Below are 16666 nucleotides of genomic sequence, written 5' to 3' on the forward strand. Positions count from 1 at the left end.
TCTGTCCTCTTCAGACAATCCAGGGTCTTGGGAAAAAAAATGGAAATACGCAGAACCTCTTACATTAGTAGTGTTCTTAGAGAACACTACTACCCGAATGACAGCTTCGCCCGGGATTTCAGTTCAGAAATCCCAGTGCGCAGCACTCATTGGCTGAGAGAGGCGAGCTTACCCTTTTCAAAAATGGCGCCTCAGCGCCATTTTTGAAATTCATCATGGCTCGCGACGTCATTGCCCAGCCCCCTCGGCTGGCTTATATACAGCAAGCGTTAGGCGCAGTCCACTCAGTCCATCAGCCGGGACCTGGAGAGAAGACCAGCTGAAGCAAGAAGACATCAGGAAGCACTGGATGGGCGGTGTCCATGCAAAAGAGCTTAAAGGCTGTTGCCCCCCAGGTGAAGATGCGGCAAAATGAAATACTTAAAAAATATATATTTTTTTATATATTTCTTTTGCAGCAGTACTATAGGTACCAGCAGGCCCTTAATGCCCCAACTGCTGGTACTTGTGATTCTCCAAGTGCCAGAATGCAGGGATGCCTGCTGGAACCTGTAGTACTACTGCAAAAGACAATATTTTGATTTTTATATGCACTACACAACACAATCAAACCAGCACCCACCGGCCAGGGGTGCTGGGGATAGCCCTTGGCTATCAGCCTGGGCCTGGGGTGCCCTGGAGAGGGGGACCCCTTTTTTGGGGGTCCCCAGCTCCCCAGGGAACCCCAGCTTTGGCTGGTGGGCCCGGTAAAAGGGCTTCCTTGGCGTAGCATCACCCCCATGCTATAAAGGGTCCGGTGCTGGTTCAGGTAGATATAGGGGGACTTTACACATTTTTTGCCTGTATTTCCAGAACCAGGACCAGCTCAGAGCCCAGTGCTGGTTGCACTGAAAACTGGGGACCTCTACGTCATTTGTCCCCCATATTTTGGCAACCAGGACTGGTTCTGTAAAGCCTGGTACTGGTTGTGCTTAATACGGGGGACCTCTATCAGCGCCGTAGTTAGACGGCAGTGCGCCCAGTGCAGCACTGCCGCCCCTCTCACTCCCTCTCCGCCCCCCCTTGAGCGCTTACCCTACCTTCCGGCTGCAGGAGGGCGGGCGGGATCTTCCGGCGATTTTTCAATGTCCGGCGCGCACCAGTCGGAGGTCTCTATCTGCAGACCTCCGGCACAGAAAAGTGTGTGGCCGGAGCCGCTGCAGGATGGCGCCCGGTGCACATGACCCCTCAGCCCCCCCCTAGTTGCGGCCCTGCCTCTATGTAGTCTGTCCCCTGTATTTAGCACAACCAGTACTTAGTCTCCAAAGCCCAGTGCTGGTTGCCCTTCGGGGGGTGGAGCCACACCATTTTTTTTATAACACAGAAGCATAGATGGGTCTCACTGATCCATCCGTGCTTCTGTGGTTATACACAGATGCAGGTATCATGGGTCTTTCAGACTTGAGCCTGCATCTGTCTGCTGCTACCTCCCCCGGGTCCTGCCACCTGCATCACCGCCGCAGCCAATGCCCCCAGGTACCGGCCGCAGCTAACACCCGCTTCCTTCCCCCGAGCCCACCGCCACTACCGCCTGCCCTGACCTTCCATCTTGGTGCACCCAAGTGATGCCACAGTAAGTACACCTGCTGAAGGCTCCTACTGAGGCTGCACAAGGAATTGAAAGTTCTTATCTCTATAATGGTGCAATTGTGAGGTAATAGTTTAAAACTGTAACTTTCTCAAATACCTGAACCCCAAAAGGCCATACTCTGGTACAATAGCTACCTAAGAAAACAAACCCCGTCTAAATTCTCCCCCTTCCCAAAAATTCCCCATAGAGAACAGAAAAATAGTGGTCCTAATTGGATGTCAGAAGAAAATGACAGTTGGACATTTAGATTACTCCCAAATCCTAATTTTTGATGTTTTTGCCTTGAAATTTGGCATGAAACAAAGAGCGACACTTCTACCCGCCCGTGTCAAATTTCAGTTCCATACCTCCAATAGCTTATGATGTGTAGCCCCTTAAACACCATGCCTCCCTCGGGATTTCTCTACGGGAAAATTCTGTTTTTTTCGAGGTGACCTCTACATTGTTTGTCCCCTGTATTTTGGTAACCAGGACTGGCTCTGATCAGCTTGGTGCTGGTTGCACTTTATACAGGGGACCCCTACGTCATTTGTGCCCTATGTTTAGCACAACCAGCACTGGGGCTCCAAAGCTCAATGCTGGAGGGCACGTCATTTTTTTTTTAATATTACACATTCATATTTTAAAACAGTGCATGGATGGATTTCACTGATACTGTATGTCCATGCATCTGTGTCTTATTGATTTGATTTTTTTAGATGCATGCCCAGCACCAGAGAGTCCCTCTGTCACCCACTGATACTTCTGTGCATGGCCCTGTTGCTGCCACTGCTCCACACCCCCACTGCTGCCACTGCCCCACACACCTGCAGCCTGCCCCCACAGCTGTCTCTCCCTATGCACCCTTAAAACACCTCCTGTGTACTGTCTGCTCCTCCACCCGTGTTAGTGTACCTATTTGTTGTCCTTCTGACCTGCAGGTGGCCCAGTTTGCTCGTAAACACCTTGATGGTTAATAAATTATAAAAAAAAGCAATGAAATTCCATAGACAAAAAACCTTACAGTTTCACATGTCCCATTAAGGCTTCTTAGACATGATCTGAAATTTCGCAAAACCTTCTGAATGTGTACCACTCAAACTAAAAAATGGAATGAAATTACAATCATTAAGGCTGATGCCTTAATGGAAGTGTTCCTTGCGCAATACAGATATGGTATGCCATCACACCCTGTGGTTAACTGCAGATTCAGCACTCTCACAGAGTGAGATTGCTGTCACTCACAAAATGGTGGAGCTGCTCATTCACAGAATTGTGTGCTCATTGGAATACACACATGCAGCCTATGCAACTGAGCAGAAGATAGAGCTGCACAGATGGGATAAGAGTGGAATGGAGGGGGAAGAGACAGAGCGGTTTGGATTTGGACATATAGGCATGAGAGGGAGTGAATAATTAATTATGCTGCACTGATGGGAAAAAGCCGCAGTGATGCAGATGGGTGGAAAACAGTGGTGTGGATGGGGGGTACAAAGTGATGATGTGTGGAAAACAGTGGTGTGGATGCAGGGGACACAGAGTGGCACAGTTTGGGAAACCACAGCGATGTGGATGGGGGTACAGAGTGGCATGGATGCAGGAAAACAGAGCAGTGCAGATGGGTAAAAACAGATTGGTATGAATGAGGGAATACAGACTAGCACCATGGGAGAACACACATCAGTAGAGATTAGGGAAGACAGATTTGTGTGGATAGGGGGAAAGACAGATTCCCACAGTTGGAGGGGGCAGAGTGGTGCAGATACAGGAATAAAGAGTGGTACAGATAAAAAAAGACAAAGTGGTGTGACTAGTGGGAAGGTGGTGGTACAGATGGAAGGAAACGAATGCAGTAAGACAGGGCAGCACGGATGGGGAAAGACAGATTGGTGCAGATGAGGAAATAAAAAACTATCACAGTTAGGAGACCCCACAGCTGTAGGGATTGGGGAAGTTTTAGCAGCATAGAGGCACAGATAGTGTACATGCATAGATAGAGTATGATAGTTTTAGCAATTAGGGAGCTGAATGTGTATTCTGAATGAGATGGATGTATGGAGTAAGAAGTATGTTGGAGTCTGGTGGGATTGTTGTGGTGAACGAATGGGAAGATTGTGGGCACTCAGTGGGATGTGTGTGCCACATAATTGCTCATATCTCAGTTGCACAGACTGTGTGTATTCCAATGAGCACACAATTCTGTGAATTAGCAGCTCCACCATTTTGTGAGTGACAGTAATCTCACTCTGTGAGAGTGCTGAATCTGCAGTTAACCACAGGGTGTGATGGCATACCATATCTGTATTGCGCAAGGAACATGTCCATTAAGCGTCAGCCTTAATGATAGTAATTTGATTGCTTTTTTTAGTTTGAGTGGCACAAAATCAGGTGGTTTTGTGAAATTTCAGCTCATGTTTAAGAAGCCTTAATGGGACATGTGAAACCATAAGGTTTTTTGTCTATGGAATATATATATTCGGATGCATCGGATGTAGGGATAGGACCAGTCCTGTCCCAGAGCAAAGAAGGTGAAGAACACCCTATTATTTACTTAAGCAGAAAATGTAATGTACATGAGAGAAACTATGCTACGGTTGAGAAAGAAGTGCTGCTCGTACAGTGGACATTAGAAACTCTCACACACTACTTGATGGAAAGGAAATTCAGGTTGATCACTGACCATGCTTCTTTGAAATGGATGTCAGAGAATAAAGAGAGCAATGGGAGAATAACGAGGTGGTTGTTGGTATTACAAAATTTTAAGTTTACAATAGAACACAGGCCAGGAAGTTTCGCATGTTTATTGTTTGGGGGCTGCAGTTGTTCTGCCCCACAATTTGAAACAAAATGGGGGGGTATGTGATAGAAGCACTGGTGAAGTGCTAAATGGAGTGTACAAGGTTTATGACATATGTCTTTTAAACCCCCAGGAAAAGTCTGTATCTGCTTTTGATGGAGTTTTGAGCTTTGAGTAAAAGCCAGCTAATGGGTCCTGGGGGTGTGGATGTGAGGGCTCCATCCAAAGGGCCGGTTCAGCTTTTCCGGCCTTCTACTTGAGAGCAGGCTAATCAGTGCCTGCAGCTGAGAGAGCCTCATATAAGCTGTATTAGGGCTATGGCTCAGAGTCTCACACTTTGGGAGAGAAAGCAGGCAGGCTTGTTCAGAGACACTGTGTTATACTTCTTGTAAGTACTATGCATATGCCTATGTTTGTGGGGAGGGCAGTAGGGTCTACCACTTTTGGGCGAGTGAAGTTATTGTCTAGTTAGTGCCCAGACAGGCTAGGATTTATGTTTATGATTTTAATTTTATTTCTGCACAATAAAAACTAGCTCCAGCTAGCTTGACCGAAAACCCTGGACTGGTGTGCTGTTTTCCAGGCTGCGGTGTGTTAGGAGGTGTCCAACTACTCCAGGAGAGGGACCTCCTACCCCGATACTATTACAATATATATATATATATATATATATATATATATATATATACATATGACAGCTAAGGAAATGCATTTAGTAAAAGTCACATGAGGGCCCCTCAAACAAATAAATGGAAGCGATCTGATGTTATTAATACCCATTAACGTTGGTTTTATACTAGGAGGGTGGCTCAGTGCCTTCATAGATGTGACAACATACATTATGCTGAGAATAAGTTGCAATTTAAATATTACAGTTTCGAGTTAAATCATGTAGAGAAGTATCTATTCAAGATATATCATTTTGTTATTAAATGTCTGATATTTCCAACAGGTGCTGTGTTCTATTGCAGAGGACATGTGCTGGATTACTAATAATAAATAAAGAGGTATGTGCTCTATTATACTGACGAGGGATATAAACTATATGCTTGTTTTTTGTGTTGAAGGATATTTAAGGAAGAGCAAATTAGTCTTGAAGAGCCTGTCAAGTGATCCTGCAGTTAGAAACATCACACACAAAAACATGGTTTCAATTAAAGCAATACCAAGTTGCTCTATACAGAAGAAATAAGTATAATTACAGCATATTTTAGTCAAGAGCTGCATAATCACGGTCTCTGCTAATTCTTTTTAGTCTGTCTTTTACATAGGGTGCTTTTCAGAGACTTTCTCACTCCTATTTAAAATACATTATAAACTATTTTGCAAGTCTGTTAATACCAAGCACAAATAATTGGAGCAAATGCTGTATTTGAAGGACAGATTTACATGTAAATTGAATATTTTCTATCATTAAAGGATTGCATGAGACTGCTTTAACATGTTTTATTTATTTAAGCCTTTTAGATTGTCGATGCTTTGAGAGCTCGGCGTTTGGCTGCACAACTCAGCTCATGTTGCAGAAGGACTGTGTACAAGACTCCAAACTAGTTCACTGGAACAATTGGTTGATGTGGCTGAAATCTGTACTTACATATCAGTTTGAAATGTTAAACCAGTGCAGATATTGTGTGTTTGTGTGCTGCGATTTGCATTCAAGTTAAATACACTGTTCACAATTTCAAATAAGGACAAATAAGCTGTTTTACAGAGATAAATAACCATTTTCAGCTTCTGCATTTTGTGATTGTCCTTTTATTCTTCCCAATATTCAGCACTATAACACTAGACTTATCGGGGACCTGCAGGCAGAGGCTACCGGTGTTCTCCTCTTATGCAAGTTACAAGTGGAGATCAGCGTAGTTTTGCGCAGATTCAGTGGAAAATGCCATTTTGCAGATACTTAAGTTGCGGTAATCTGCGGTAATCACTAAGCGCAGTAGTTAGATAGAGCTGGAATGATGGCGCAATGTGACTAATAACACAACTGTTGCGATTACTGTTGGATAATTGATCAGTCCTTTTGCTTTTAGTACTGTAATTGTGTTTTACAAAATGTTATAACTGGGTGTCTGTGATCAATTGCAAAAGCGTGTTTATTGTGGTCAGACTCCTCCATCTCATTTACAGGCTGTCTGTGTTTTTCAGAGTTGGACGCAAATGTAATTACAAAACGCTTCCGAAAAATAGTTGCGTCTTTCTTCCCCTTCATGTACCTGGGTCAGATGTGGCTGGGTCATGACTGGAGACGTAAACTCTAAAGCTAAAAATCGCAGTACGGAATGCGTGAACATTTCATTTAATGGCCCTATCATGTAAATAATAAGTAAGGAAAAAGGTTGGAACAATTGAATCACCGTGCAAACCAGGTATATACAGTATATAAATAACAGTCAGAAAAATAATTGTTAAAATTATTTAAAAAATAATGAATTGCTGCATGCCGGCGGTTCCAATCCCGACAGCGTCACCCCGACAGAGAAGGAAATCCAGATCGTACTTAGGGTATTTCCTAACTTAATTCCCCCCTCTAATCCTAACCCTCTCTTAGGGGTGCCTAACCCTAACCTCCCCCCAAGTGCCTAACCTTAATCCCTTCTAAGTGCCTAAACCTAACCCCCTCCCTTCCCCTAGCCTAACCCTAACCTCCCGGGGGGGTACCTAACCCTATGCCCCCTCCGGGAGCCCCTAACCTAACCCCCCCCCTCCCGTGGCTGTCCACTCCCGGCGCCCGGCTTACCTTCAATCGTTAAGGTGGGTGTCGGGAATAGGTAATTTGTTTCTTGCTGGGATTAAGCAGTCGGGAAGCTGGCAGTCGGCATTGTGGCTGCCGGCTTCCCGACTGCTTCCCTTTTTTTATACATGGGCAACTGCATAGTGTCGTTGCTATAGTAGTATTACATGTTATATAAGGAACTAATAATGCATAATTATCATAGCCTTGGGCGCCAGGTGGCATAGAATGGTGAAACAGTGCACAGGCATCATTGCCACGCTAAATGCCCTAGTTATATCTCTGATCATCTGTATTTTGTTAACAAAGGTATCTGTAATTTGCCGTCTCTACGTGGTAGCGCGTCCAATGGATAATAGATCTGCTTTACAAGCAGCGATCTGATCAATAGCACTAAAAGGATTGTAAAACTGCTCCCACTAAAAGGGTTCTGGATGTTTTGGCTAAATTGGTATAGACCTTCAGCGCTGACGATTCCAGTAAGAGTGACTCAGCTTCCATTGGTGTCAGCACTCGTACAGTGACTATCCCAACACTCACAGGAACAGGCGATAAAATGATGCCCGGTTACTGTAATAGTGCAGAGAGGCCTCTTGGTCTCTACATCCTGCCATGGCTCTATACTTCTCTGCTAGATCTGTGTATAATTGTAAGTACAATGTTGCATATGTAGAAGAACAAATAGAATGTGATTATCGGGCCTGTTTAAAAATAACAGTATGAATGAAATAAATATGTAAATATTGGATTGTGCACAGATACAGTAATTTGCTCACTCGTAGTAAGTACATTTGCTGCAACTACTGTCATTTAACAAACAGGCTGTTGCCTGCGGCTTCGCCCACAATGAAATTGCTTCCAACAACGTTGTTTTTTATTTGGGGTGTTCTAGTTGTAGCTTTGCATAGGGGCCCTGACGTGGAAGTGGCCCATGTGACCAGCAGCGCTATACAGACTGGTGGCAGCACCACTCACACCAATGTCCCTGTGTGCCCTGTGCACAAATTGCTATGTAGCCTATCCTATTCATGTGACCGCGGGCCCACAGCAACTCTCCCCCGCAGCCCTTACCAGTTGCGGTCATGGTGCCGCACCTGTCTCTTACATTGATGATGACAATAAAGTTTGTTTTTGTTATTGCTCAGTTTTAACTTGATGGATTGAAATGAAACAAAGTCAGGTTCTTTCTAGGAGTTTCACCACAAAATGATACAGTTTTCATGACAATCAGTTCAGTAGTTTTTGTGCCAACTTGGATCAAACAGGCAGATACTGTACATCGTTTTTATAATATTAGTATAGATGCACTGTATATGGCTATCTAGTGATGACCTTGAAAGGAACTTTACTTTCATTGGAAATAATATGTTTCATTATAATCCATCAGAGGTGTCATGACTGAGTAGATCATTGTTTTCATTTTCACAAAGCTGGCAGAAGGGGCCAAACTTGGTCCTCAAGGACCTATAACACTTCATGTTTTCCAGATCTCTTAGTTGGAGCACAGGTGCATTAATTACTGATACATTTCAAAATACCCATAGTTGTTCTGGAAAACATGAACTGTTAGTGGTCCTTGAGGGCCTAGCTTGGCCATCACTGCCATTTGGCATTTGAGGCGGCATCAGGGCCCTTGACTGAACTGAATAAGTGCTAAAGGAGCCTATTCATCATTGGAGGCCGAATGGCCCCCCGAGGATGAAGCATTCACCTCGCTGAGGGGATACTTAACACCGGAGCAATTCATTATTGCTCCGATGTGGGGACAGCTGCCCTGAAAAGCAGCTGTCAGCGTGATTAGTAGCGTAGCTACAGAAGTACGGTAGCTATGTTACTTACCTGTCCCCATGACCGGTCCCGGGGCATGCGTTACCTTAGTGGTGGGCCCCACCCTACATTTCATTTAGTAACACCTACATGAGATTACTTTTAAATATTTTTCCAGGGACAATTTAATTCCAGTCTGCACTGAAACTATATAATTCAGGAACCCCACAGGGTGCACTATCCAGGCTTTAGTAAGCAGAATGTCTGGAAATAAGACAGGGCAGTACTGGTTGTCAGAAAATATATCACAGACTGATGAGTGAAAAGTGATGTCTGTGATAAGTTCCAGACAATCAGCTTCCAGCTGCCATCTCACAGGCTGTGTTTGAAAAATTACAGTTGGGAGCTGATTGGCTGGCACCTTATCACTGACTTATCACTTTTCACTCCTTAGTACATAGACCCCTAAAACTGCTCAGCTATAGAACAGCACCATGAGTCATTGCTGAAATACAGTTCAGTGAGGTCCAAATAGTGAAGAAGACATAGGACGCACAGATGAGGGTTTAGGCTCAAAATGATATCAGGTTTGGGATAATTGCACTAAGAGTTATATACAGTAATGCACTTTCTGCTTTGATTTGCACAGATTTGTTGTAGTCCAGCTTTCATTATCTCCCTCCACTTTTTGGCAATGTGCAATTGATGTGGAAGCACCAACTGATACCCAATAATTAATTTGTTGCACATAATATTATTTAATATTTTGAAATGTAAGTGACTGTGATGTGTACTGTACCTATATTTAAACGTCACAATTTAATTATGTCGCTTGACAACTCTCTGTGTTGGGCTGTGCTCAGTAGCATTCTCAATGTACTATAATGGTCACTGGTATGCTGTGTGGTGATCATTGTATGCTGTGTGGCCTTTACTGGGGAGCTGTGTATCCATCACTATGGAACTGTTGGTGCTGCGTGGTGATCACTGGGGTGCTGTCTGTGCTGCGTGGTGGTCACTGGGGTGCTGTCTGTGCTCTGTTCCAGTCATTAGGGTACGGTCTGTGAAGCATGGGGGTCACTGGGGTGCAGTCTGTGCTGCATGGGGTCACTTGGATGCTCTGTGTGCCGTATAGCATTATTAATATCAATATCTTACATGTGATGGTTGTGTGAGGCATGGGCATTGGAACAGGAGGGGGGGCAGCTTGCCAACCCAAAAACATTTGAAAGGAGTGGCAGTCAGGGGCTGTGCTTTATAGTAATAGGCTGCACGGCCAGGGTCCCTACACCGTACGGAGGAAGAGGTGTAATGTGCTGTGTCTAAAATAAAACACAGCACATTACACCTACTCCGTGTGGTGCAGGGTCTGTGTAGCCTATTGCTGTAATGCACAGCCCCTGATTGTCTGTGGCAGCTGCCCGCTACAGACCCTGGTAAGAGAGAGAGAGGAAAGGAGAGGGAGGAAGGAGGCGAGTGGAGGAGTGGAGAGTGGGGGGCCCCCAACATAAAATTATTCCATCGTACCTGGTGTGAGGGGACCAGGGGATGCCTTTTCTTTTTAAGTAAATTTTCTTTTATCTCTAAGGCGGCATTAAGTATTTGAACCAAGACAGCATGGTCAGGTATTCTGTACAGGATTATCACAACTCTCCCCCAGCAACCTGGCGGGCTGCCAAGGACCCATACCCAGTTTTGCACTGCTGTTTCGAAAAGCCAAAGCAATTATGTCCCGGCCCTATGGGCACATGGCCAAAGCCCATAAATCAAAAACTTGGCCATACCCCATCCCTCCCTTACCCACACACTGGTTATGGGGGATGTAGTCAGGAAACCGGTGGCCGCTATCCTGGCTGCCGAAATCCCGACACTAAAAGCCTGACTTGGGACTAAAGATAGGCATTGAAATCCCGATGCCTATCATTAGCCCCACGACAAAATCCCGACAAACAAAGGCAAGCCGGGTGTCTTAGGTTTTAGCTGTCGGGGGGGAGAGATAGCTTTAGGAACCCCTGGGGGGACTTTGGGTTAGGCACCCCCCCGGTAGGGTTAGGGTTAAGCTAGGGGCAGGGGGGTTAGGGTTAGGCACTAAAGGGGGAGGTTAGGTTTAGGCACCATTAAGGGAGTGTTAGGGAGAGGGGAGGGTTAAGGTACTTACCATCCCCCGTCCGGATTTCCAACCGCCGGTGTTCCGCTGTCGGTATTATACCTCATATCTATGGGGTGACCCTATTCAATTATTCACCCCTCCAGCAATCTCTCGTCATCTCTCAGATCATTTACTGCTTCCTACGCACTGATTGGTGGATAGCTCTAGGCATTCACCAATAAGTGTGCAGAGACATCCCACCACTAAGATTGATGATTGGATAGTGCCATCCACCAATCAGTGTCATGCTAGCAGACATTTAATGGGCATGCCGGTACTACATTCATCTACAGTTAACAATGAGATATGATTCATATCAGACCATAGAGTGATACATACAGTACATATATATATATATATATATATATATACATATATATATACATATATATACAGTAATTCTTGCAAATACTGAAGTTGCTGCTCTTACATTATTATTAATAGAAGAAAAAATAAACATCAGATATCACCTGCATTCACTAGTTTCACAACAACAAAAACAAAATATTGTTTCCCTATATCAGCATAGAGTATGGCACATTACCAGAAGCATGGTACAGTTAGCAATTATAGGCAATCCGGTATGTATTCCCCACTGAATAAAGACAGCAGATTGCAATTGTTTCAGCTTCCTGTCATGTGATCAATAACACCCTTCACCTTCTTTCAAGTAAATGCTAAGGAATAAGAAGATTAAAGCCGCGTGGAAATCAATATCTGCAAGATTCATTGCTTAAACAGCGTTTTAATCTTAAATTAGGATCTTCATTGGGTAATGGTGCTTATTTGTTCCCTATTCATTACATGTAGAGTTATTGTCACAATGCAGCTGTGATGCTGTGCTAGTCATGTGACAAGGATTATTACATCTTACTACCAAGCCAAATCTGTTCCTATAGGAAGAAGCTGAAAATTCTCTCTGCTTCCATGGATCTGTTTCTATCAAGGGTTAAACATGCAAAATACGCATAAGGTTTTTACATACAGCCAGAATCCTGTCTGTTAGAGTTATGCATACAGTAGTCTGCATAGAAAAGAAAAGAAACAAAACGAAAAGAAAAGAAACAAAATGAAACGAAACAAAAAGAAAGAAAGCTATAATAATGGAAAGAAGACTCTTACTGGGATGTAGTTGATATCCTGGCGGTCGGAATGGCATTATTCTCAGAATGCCAGTGCTGAAATCCTCTGCACCGGTCAGAATTCCGGCGTAAGTATTGGGGATAGAGGGAGGCAGGGGCGTCTTTAGAGAGGAGGGGGCCCGTGTGCATCCCCCGTCACAGACCCCCTCCTCTCACTCCAGCGGCCGGCAGCCGACTGATGTGGCTGGCCGGCCACCGCAGAATCTATAGACTCTGGGCACTAGAGTTCTCCTGGCAATTTCCTCACAGCGCACGCACAAAATGCCAGAAAAAAGGTCACAGCGAGCCATTTTCTGGCATTTGAGCATCGCTGGAAGACCTCGTAGAGTTGAGTTTTACATAATATGGCCCATGTGCACCATACACCCTGCACCCATTATAGATACGCCCCTGGATGGAGGGTTAGGCACTAGGGGCAGGGTTAGTTTTAGGGGTAGGGTACTTAACGGCAGGTGTCGGTATCCTAACCCAGTCGGGATGACAGCATTGGAATTCTGACCGCCAGGATCCTTAGTAACCTCATCCCATACCCAACCCCTCTTACCACTCCTGAGTCCAGTCCTTGCTAGGAGGCTCCCTGGAGGCTCATACTTGGGCTATTAAATTAAAAAAAAGACTTTGATGCAGTTGTCTGGCTTAGCAACTTATTGCAATATTTTGTAACAAACATTCCATAAATTTAAATGAAATACACTTTAGAGTGTAATTAGGTGAATACCGGGTGTGTATGATTTTTTTATGTAAATGGTGCAGTCACATACCTCAGGCACCGAAAATACTTGAGTGCTGTGGATTATTGTTTATAATACAATTGTGTAATAAAATTTGCTCATGCACTTCATTTTCCAATATGTAAGCCAATTCTTGTCAGCTAATCCCCCAGGTGACCATTAATTGATATTCTTGCGGGAGGTTTTGAGCCTGTTTCAGAGGTGGGCGCTGCTGCCTTCGCTTTTAAGTCATTTGTCGGAGTCGCAGGAGCAAAAATATGCAAATGCTAGTATCAGCCTCCCCCTGGTTTAGTAGCATGCGCCTGAATGTGTAAGGACTTTAGATTCCCTGCATGTGGCAACACAGCCGGCAATTGTGGACACGCCACCCTCGGTGCACAATCATCTCACCATCGACACTTGCATCTGTCAGATGGTAGGTGCAGTGTCTCCATCTGAACATGGCCTCTGCAGAAGTAACAGTGCGTCTGAGAACGCAGCTGCTTTCACTTACACGCCAGCGACACTCCTTCACCATAACCACAACACTGACTGACTTTTTGCGTTCACTTTAGGCCACTTCCCAGTCACTACTCAGGAACGCCCATCAGTTTGCTGCTCAATTTCTGACACGCCTGAACCAATCGCAATAGCCTTTTTTTGTGCACACTCAGGGTAACACATGCGCCAATGGGATTTTCAGAATGTTTTGCGCAGTAGCAAATAATTGCTCAACTACATGATTATAAGTTTGTGTCCAACTCAGAATCAGGCCCTGAGTTGTTGTTGCAGTCGCGTCTGCATCATAAGCTAATACCGCGGCCAATTTTCTAACAACTGAGACACCCACTTGCAGCATCTTCACGTGGTGCATTTCCATCTCTGAGCATCTTTAGACACCACCATCAGTGCACCACCAAAACTTCCCAGAGCCCTGTGAAAGGTGTCACAATGTCCTTATCGCAAGAGGTAGTTTCTGTGTAAGATTTGATGCCTGATCAGCTATGCAGGGGAGATGGATTTCTCTTCCTGCATCTGCTTATGTTCAGGTGTGTTCTGTTATGTTGACTTGTGTTTATGCAGCCTCTCGAGCGGTGGGGCTGGTTCCTGCTATTTTAGTTGTTTGTTTTCCATCTCCCAGTCATTTCCTACTTGGAGTCCCTCATCTTGACTTTTTTGGCAGGGAGATTTTGAGTGTTGGGAGATTTTTTTTCCCTAAATAAATGGTCGTGATTGGCTCCTTGGTCCCTGAGCAGTGTATTTTTTTAATCTCTCAATGAGTTCACTGGTGTGTTCCTTTGTCTGTCTGTCTGTTTGTCTGTCCACCCACCCTGCCTCTCCATCAAGTTTTGTTAATTTTACTCTTTTACTCTCCAGGTTCTACTTCCTGTTCGAAGATTTGTTTTTATTTTTTGGTTCAGTATTAATATTTTTTTTTTCCTTTTTGGTATAGGTTTTCCTCCCAATGGGTCTGATGTTTGGGTTGTTGGCCATTCCTGTCTTTTCGGCATCTCAGTCTTAGGCAGTTAGGTGGTCTGACTTGTTTGTTGGTGCCAGTAGAGTTCGCTGACTTGGTTGGCAGGGCATGCTGCAGGATTCCTTACTAAGTAGATTGCTCACATCGTTGAAGCAGCATGGTGTGCCCCAAGTTTTGGTAGTTCACTTAAGAGGGAACAATCTTGGTAAGAGGTCTGCCTTAGCTTTGTGTCTCGCTATTGCGAGAGATTTTGGTTGTTTGCTCTCAGCCTGGCCATGGTGTTGGTTTGTTTGATTACACATGGCTCCCAAGCATGAGTGGTGTGATGTATAAGATTTTGTTGCTATTGAGGCCCATAAGAAAGTGAATTTGGCTGTTTCAAAATTTCTCATGGTCAATGGGATTTGTAGTTCCCCATTCTATATTGGAAGAGCTGTCCCGGCAACAGGGGAATCCTGCATAGCGGAGATCAAAAATGGCAGTATGCAGGTAATTATAGAAGAAATTCTTGCAATTTATTTGCTATATTAGATATATCTACCACATACTCTAATATGCACCTGTATTCAGCTGCATATCAGCAATATACACAAGCATTAGGACACTGGATTACTATTAAGATATGTTCTGGTCACATCATAAAAAAAAGCCAAAGTGTATGTTTCATTTTGTACACATAGGGATGGATGATCCCTATTGTTTTGCTGCGCTCGCAGTAAGAGATAAAAGAGAACTTGAAGGTGAAGGTAAAAATAATAGAAAAACCAATATCCAGATAAAATGCAAGATGAAAGATTTGTTGTCCAAAGCCATAAGCAGTAGGGGTTCGAGTCTCAGTGTACCATGGCGTTCCTGAAAGCTGTACCTATATTTGTAGTTGTTACCAGCGGGGCTCTTTTATACAAAGCAGTTTGTTCTTTTTAGGTTCAGCAGTTACTTAAATGTCACAGTTTGGAGGTACACGCAGAGCAGGGAAGGGGGTCCCCAAAGCGATCAGAGCGTAATAACGAGACAAGCTAGCATTAGCTGGCGATAGGCACTGCACAGTGGAATGTTGATAGAGATTTCCAGATGAATTTGTTATTTCAGCAGGTTTGCCAAGATCTGCACAACAATTAAGGCTTGAAAAGCCCTAATGGCTTTGACAGTTTTAGAGATGCTTTCCGATAGTGATTAAAGCTCAGTGTCATGCAATGGAAAGAGCTGTTTGATTGAGCAGAACTTCCTATCAACTAGATTAAAATTGATAAATCAACAGCAAGATAAAAGGAAGGATGAGCATCAGCCATTGGGACGGCGAGCCAACACAAAGGATGGAAATTAAAGCCAAAGTAGACCAGGGAGGATTTAAGTTAGGATGTTTACAATATACATATACCAAACAAGCAAAAACAAATGACAACAATAAAAAAAACACATAGTAAAAAATAGAAATGAGTTACATTGTGAATCAGGAAAAGCACAAATAATGTTGCAGAAATTGCCTTGAAAAGCTACTTCCATTTTATTATTATCGTACAATTTGTGGACGGACCAGAGAATAATAAAATTCTCACAATTTATAAGTAGCTAATTTATAAAAAATATATAAAATATCTCACAATCTGTAACATATAATGCATATTAAAAATCTGACACTGACAACTTAGAATTGTAAAGTTATAAGATAGAACAAGTGGCGTGGTTATACAGATAATGGGAAATTGCGTTATAACTTTCTTATTACATGTAGACGCAGAGATTGACGAGCATATTTATTAAAGTTATTTTGTGGGGAATGTTATGGGGGCTGCTAAACATTTGGAATTACCAAGTTCTGCAATGCAAAGCATTTCTCCTTCACGTTCTTTTCGGGGAAGGTCATCCAGATCTCTCTCTATCTGCCCCCACCGACACGAGTCTGAACCCAGAAGCAAGGTGATAATGTTACTATAGCTATCACTTTGCTTCTAGCCATTCACCAGGATAGGGCTTCTTCGGAAGTACTGCCCCAACACCCCTACATTAATAAATGCATGTAGTCATTTTCATGATTGGGCAAAATTTTCATGCCACAACTGAATTTTTCATGCGGACGATGGTAAATATCCCCCTGTACGTGGAACTGAAAAATAGTTAATTAGTGGATAAAGTGTTACTTTAAACTGGGCCAAATCCATTATCTTAATTTTAACATCAGATGGGTACTGTGCATTCATTATGTGTCTCTATGCCTTCATTAAAACATTGACCTAACTTATTGAACTCAGTGAAAGAGTTTGGAGCACCCAGCTAATGAAGA

Source organism: Taudactylus pleione, unplaced genomic scaffold (assembly GCF_031769625.1).
Source record: "Taudactylus pleione unplaced genomic scaffold, aTauple2 ptg000174l, whole genome shotgun sequence".
NCBI lineage: Eukaryota > Metazoa > Chordata > Amphibia > Anura > Myobatrachidae > Taudactylus > Taudactylus pleione.